The following is a 6755-nucleotide window of genomic DNA, read 5'->3' on the forward strand; positions in this document are numbered from 1 at the left end:
ACGATGAAGTTGGAGTAAAACGGTGAGGCTATCAACTGTAAGCAAGGTTGTAAAGGCATATCTGACCCATCAACTTATTTTGAAACACCTCTAGTCGCAGGTAGTGACAAAAAACAAGCTAAATACTGAATCTTCCTCTACTGTTTCCAGGCAAAACAAAGGTCAAATCCAGAGCTTTTCTTGCTCAATAAATGGGAAGCAACAAAGGAAGGAACCTGGAACCAGAGTGAGCAACTAGCTAATGGCGCCTCTATCCACAAGTAGGGCGTGATCTTATGTTCTCGAGAGGACTTACCTTTATTTGCCTTAGAGCATTTTCCCCCAACATCTAAACTCTAGAGACACGAGATCTGCTGTGTAAGCTGTATTTGTAATTTCCCAAATGAATGCCAAACTTAGACAAGAGTCAGGGTGGCAGGAAATATAACCCTCAAGCTGGTTGCAAGTGTATTTTTTTCTGTGAACCTAGAAATAAGTAGCCCTTCCACATTAGACTGCAAGGTCCTTAAGAGCAGCAGTAATAACAATTAACTGTTCATGTTGTATCTTCTCAAGATAGGCTATCATTTTGAATCCTCACAACAACTCTGGGTCATCAAATGTATCATCATGGACTTTTTGGAGCTGTTACAAATGCAGTACAGAGAATTCAAGGCAAGTCACACAGGTGGTGAGTGACAGAGGTTGGCTTTGAATGTAGTGAACTAGCCGTGGGACATGCTGGGGTCTCAGTGACATAAAAAAGAAAGAGAAGGAAGCTAGGACTGGGCAGTCACGAGCACAGCTACTACCTGTGAGAGCGTTGACTCTTGGCAAAGTGAGACAATCCTTAGGAGTGTTACTAATGTTGATATAATTTGGATCATTTTTTCTTCAATAAAACATTTATTAAACCTTCTGATGTCATACCGTCCAGTGACTAGCATAGTATCTGGAACGTAGTAGACACAAAATAAATGTTTAATGAACATATCAATTCGAATCCTTGCAATAATGAGGACTTACATCCTGATACAGTCTCTATTGCTACATCTGGTCTTCATGTGAACCATGTCTGTCTTCAGCACAGCTGAGCCAGTAGTAGAACATACAAAGGATTTTCCTGTTAGGGAGATTTGGCACAAGTAAGAATAAGTGTTAGGAAAGGAATAGGTACAAATGCCAAGCTGGGAATATACTACTATACACTGGCAATTAGGAAATGGAGAAAGAAAGAGTAAAAAAATCATCAACTTAACGGCTTTCCAAAGTTGAAGAGAAAAAGAGAAGTAGCTGAAGAACATAAATGCACTGGGGGCGGGGAAACGGTGCACTTCCTGCGCGGCGCGCATTATTCGCGCCCACCGCTTCCCCACTTTGGGCCGACGACGCCGGCATGTGCGGGCTCGTGAGCGACCGCGCTCTGCGCTGCCTGCAGGCTTTCTCCCCGGACCCCTGCCCCAGCTTCTTCCGGCCCAAGGCCTGGCCTTCGGATTTGGAGCCGCAGAATACCTCGGGCGTCAGACCTTCGCTGCGGGGCCCGGAGGGCACGTTCCTCCAGGATCGCCACGACGCGAGCAGCAATGAGAACCCGCGCCTGCCTCACCTCTCCTCCGCCGGGCAGCATCTCTACAGCCCCGCGCCGCCCCTCTCCCATGCTGGAGTCGCCGAATACCAGCCACCACCCTACTTTCCGCCTCCCTACCAGCAGCTGGCTTACTCGCAGGCAGCCGACCCCTACTCGCATCTGGGAGAAGCGTACGCCGCCGCCATCAACCCCCTGCACCAGCCGGCGCCCACCGGCAGCCAGCAGCAGGCCTGGCCGGGCCGCCAGAGCCAGGAGGGGGCTGGGCTGCCCTCGCACCACGCGCGCCCGGACGGCTTGTTGCCCCACCTCTCCGGGCTGGACGGCGGCGCCGTGAGCGCCCGCAGGGACGCCTACCGCCGCTCGGACCTGCTGCTGCCCCACTCGCACGCTCTGGACGCCGCGGGCCTGGCCGAGAACCTGGGGCTCCACGACATGGCGCACCAGATGGAGGAGGTGCAGAATGTCGACGACCAGAACCTACTTCTGCATGATCAGGCGGTTATTCGCAAAGGTCCTATTTCAATGACGAAGAACCCCTTGAGTCTCCCTTGTCAGAAGGAGCTGGTGGAGGCTGTGATGAATCCCAGCGAGGTCTTCTGCTCGGTCCCTGGAAGATTGTCCCTCCTCAGCTCTACATCTAAATACAAAGTGACAGTTGCCGAAGTCCAGAGGCGACTGTCCCCGCCTGAGTGCTTAAATGCTTCGTTACTGGGAGGTGTCCTCAGAAGAGCCAAATCTAAAAATGGTGGCCGATCCTTGCGGGAGAAGTTGGGCAAGATTGGGTTGAATCTTCCAGCGGGGAGACGGAAAGCTGCCCACGTCACCCTCCTGACATCTTTAGTAGAAGGTGAGGCTGTTCATTTGGCTCGGGACTTTGCCTATGTCTGTGAAGCAGAATTTCCTAGTAAATCCGTGGCCGAGTATTTAACCAGACCTCATCTCGGAGGACGCAATGAGATGGCAACTAGGAAGAATATGCTGCTGGCTGCATACCTGATTACCCACGGGTTTGGCAGCCAGGCCATCTGTGCTGCTGTGTCTGCCATGCAGAACTACATAAAAGAAGCCCTGATGGTCACAGACAAATCCTACATGAACCCCGGAGACCAGAGTCCAGCCGATTCTAGCAAAACCCTGGAAAAGATGGAGAAGCACAGGAAGTAAAACAGGGGTGAACAAAGGGCCGAAGAGTCTGGAAGGAAAAGGACTTCAAAACCGGTCTCGACCAGGACAAACTGGGAACCCCGCTGGCCTGGGGGACAGAGTTTGTTATCCACCTTCCCACGAAAAGGGCCTCCGTCGGATTTCCAGATCTTCACGTGCCGTCCTGGATTCCTTAGTATTTAAGGAGTGCTGAAGTGTCTCCTAAACTCTGGACGCGCTATCGGGAGGTGACAAGTGCTGGTTCTTTACCCATTAAGCTGATACTTTAGTTTTTGGAACCCCATTCTTCCTTTCTCTGAAAGTGGTGCTACAAGTTTTGGAACCTTTTAAATAAATTCCCTGGGCTAACAAAAACCCCCACACACGTAGCTGTTGAAATGTCAAATTGATGTGATTCAGATCCACTATAACTTTCAGTGTTAAGGTAAAAGTATTTATGTAGCCTCTTCAGTCTCATCCTACATACCGCGGGAGGCAAGGATTCTATCCGCTTAAGAACTGGTTAATAGGTTGGTATTTGACACACTTTAAATCCCTTGTTCACAGGGACCCTTCGGGTTTTACGAAACTTGTAGAAGCAAAGCCTGCTGATGATTTTATGTTTTTCTTTTTAAGAAAAAAACAAAACAAAACTTTGAAAGTTAACTCTTCAAATAGGAGGAGACTCTTTGAAAAGACATGTTCCTTTAAGGTACGGAAGCTTTATTTTGCGTATTTATTTCACATCTTGGTGTTTCGAGAAAACTTGAAAAGGGGTGGGCATGAAGCATGTTTTTTTGCTGTCTCTCATCCCAAGTCCCAGAGGAGAATTCTGTATTTTGAGAAGCTGCGTTGAGTGTACAGATTTTATTTATGCATAATTTAATGGGGTCTGTAAATACGGGTGCACTTCTTATGACTTTTTGAGAAATGGGATTCAACTTTAATATTAGCTTTTAAAGGTGACGGGGTAATGTAAGACACATCTTTAGGCTTTATTCATATGTACACAGGGTATTAAGAGTCAAGAGTATCCTGAGTGCTGTTCTTGACTCTGGAAGACTCTAATTTAATTGAAGCTTTCTGTTCACAAAGCAATAACTTTGTCTTATTCCTGTTGGGCTGACCCCCAAAATGAGTGTGAAGTACAGTGTGTGTGGGTGAAAACGGAGTTTGGAATTGAGCTCCTTGCCTGTAAATGTTCCCTAAATAATTGTTATGTATATGAAACCTGTATAATAAAAAGAAAGTATTCTCAATAATAAAAAAAAAAAGAACATAAATGCACTGAATATAAAAAAGAATAAAAGAAAAAGCAAGAATAAACAGTATATTACTTTGCTGTAACAAGTACCAAACTGGGTGGCTTAACAATAGAAATTTATTCTCTCGGAGTTTTGGAGGCTAGAATCCAAAATAAAGGTGTCCACAGGGCTGTGCTCTGTCTGAAGCCCTTACAGAAGAACGCTTCCTAGCTTCTTCTAGCTTCCGGTGGTTGCTGTCATTCTTCATATTCCTTGGCTTGTAGACGTTATCACTCCAATCTCTGCCTCCATTGTTGCCTAGTTGTTGGTATTTTGTCAGTGGGACACTAATACAGACTTTGGTACTGAGACTTTGGTACTGCTGTTGGAAATAATTTAAAATGTGGAAGTGGCTTTGGGATTAGGTAATGGGTAGAGTGTGGAAGTTTTTTGAAGCACATAATAGAAATAGTTTAGATTACCTTTGAAGAGACATATAAAAAATCGTCTAATGGAATGGGAATGTCTATCCTATTCTGTCCTATCCTGTCCCACCATTGTATTTTGCAAGCATGTCACTTATTTTCTAGTTTTACAGGTCAGAAGATGGAGAAGAAATTCTCCCTCAAGACTGCAGCAACATCAACTCCTGCCTGGGTTTCGAGCTGGCCTGCCCTACGGATTTCAGACTTTCAGTCTCCACAATCAGGTGAGCTAATTCCTTAAAAAAAATAAATGTGTGTATGTGTGTGTATATATATGTGTGTGTGTGTATACACATATATATAATCAATTTATGTGTATAAAATCAATGTACATATATATACTCTTGTTCCTGTTTCTGTGGAGAAAGCTGACTATTACAAACAGCTATCAAGTAACCTCTCAATATGCTTCATACCTACATTAGCTTCATACTTAAGTTGTTAGCTCACTGAACACTGTTATAACTGATCATTTAGCGGGTTTGATTTCTTTAAAGCTTTAGGAATGCAGATACACATGTTAACTGCTAACATGAAAAATGTTTCTGTAAGAGTCATGAAAAAATAAAGGTTAATTGTACCTAATTAAAGCTTTAGCAATATACCCTGTTATATGTTTATTTGGTCTGATTAGAGGCAGCTGGTTGAATATACTAGATAGATAGATAGATAGATAGATAGAAAATAGGATGTAGGTACCTAAGTCAGGGCTTCAATAATATTTAAATATAAATATTAACCAATGAGGTTGATAATGATTTTCTGTTGATTATAAACAATAGAATGAGTTGTTTCCTCACTTCCCTCTGACTGTGTCCCTTCTCTTCTTAAAAAACTTGCAAATCATTTCTAAGTGTCTAGTATATATAAGCTCTGATTGAAGATTCCAAGTGATACCAAGGAACTTCTATTTATATATATAAATATATTGAGCTTGTTAATATTATGCACAGTGAACACCTATTTTACTGACATATTGTTTTCTTCAAGCTGATTTCAGGGCTCCACTGAAAATTTAAAAAGTTTAAGGCCCAACCCAGCATTGATACATCCCTAAAGGAAAAAAAAAACTTGATTTTTGAAACTGTAGACTGAATATATTATATATGTTGAAAATACATGTGGCAGAGCTATGTATACTTCCCAGGTATATCTGTATATGTTCTACCCACCGGCATTCTTTTATTCCTATTTTAACCTCATGTCTGACAACAGTAATGGGATATGGTGCATCAAAAGCCACTGTGGGGCTTCCCTGGTGGTGCAGTGGTTGAGAGTCTGCCTGCCAATGCAGGGGACACGGGTTCGTGCCCCGGTCTGGGAGGATCCCACATGCCGCGGAGCGGCTGGGCCCGTGAGTCATGGCTGCTGAGCCTGCGCGTCCAGAGCCTGTGCTCCGCAATGGGAGAGGCCACAACAGTGAGAGGCCCGCGTACCACAAAAAAAAAAAAAAAAAAAGTCACTGTGAAAGAAATGAACAGTAGCTATTGTCATGTGTGCAGCACAAAGTTTATGACTCACCACACTTGAAGTTGTATGAAATGATGCCCCAGTCTTCTCATACCCAGTGTTCACAGCTTACTGTGTATTATCAGAAAATCCAGTGGGAAAGTTACTAACAAGAGGGGTTTCTACCAGTATCTTTGGTTGTCAAACAACTTTATTGAAAATAATTGTGATTATACATATGTGACGTGGAAAGGGGAGTCATACATGCGTGCAATTCTCATGTGCGGTGTCTGATTTGAGAAGGCATACCCACGTCCTCTTGGTTGTCTTCTCTTGTTCTCATTTCAATTCCATGCTTGAACAGCGCTGTGGATTGAATGGGAATTTCTCTGCTCTACTCAATTCCTGGGGTGTTCACTGAGGTCTCCCCACACGGGCTGCTGTCTCCGTGTCTCCAGCCTGTGTGAGCTCCAGAGGTTGGTAGCTTTCAGCTTCCTAGTAGTTGTTCTTTTTCCCCCCTTTCATATATTCTTTGTCTGGCTTCATGGAGACTTGCCCCAAGAATATAAAGCTTATATTTTAGGTGAAAACCCCAGGTGACACTTCTGCAGGTTTCTGCAGTTACTTCCCTGTAAACTCTCTTATGTCTGATTATCCTGCTTCACAAATGCCAGCTCCCCTCATTGTCTCTTACTTTGACATCTGTTTTCTTATTTTTAAATTGTTTAAATTTTATCTTTTTAATTTTTATTGAAATATAGTTGAGTTACAATCTTGTGTTAGTTTCAGGTGTACAGCGAAGTGATTCAGTTTTACATATATATCTATATATGTTCTTTTTTGATTTTTTTTCCATTATAGGTTATT

At 43.7% G+C, this 6755-nt stretch overlaps 1 pseudogene; it reads left to right on the top strand.

Annotated features, from left to right (window-relative positions):
- The first annotated feature begins 1270 nt into the window (after window positions 1–1270).
- Window positions 1271–3665, top strand: LOC113633428 (transcription factor AP-2 gamma pseudogene; annotated as a pseudogene).
- Window positions 3666–6755: the final 3090 nt, after the last annotated feature.

The sequence above is a fragment of the Aethalodelphis obliquidens genome, unplaced genomic scaffold, assembly GCF_003676395.1.
Source record: "Aethalodelphis obliquidens isolate GAN/ISIS:26980383/991018 unplaced genomic scaffold, ASM367639v1 scaffold39, whole genome shotgun sequence".
Lineage (NCBI taxonomy): Eukaryota > Metazoa > Chordata > Mammalia > Artiodactyla > Delphinidae > Aethalodelphis > Aethalodelphis obliquidens.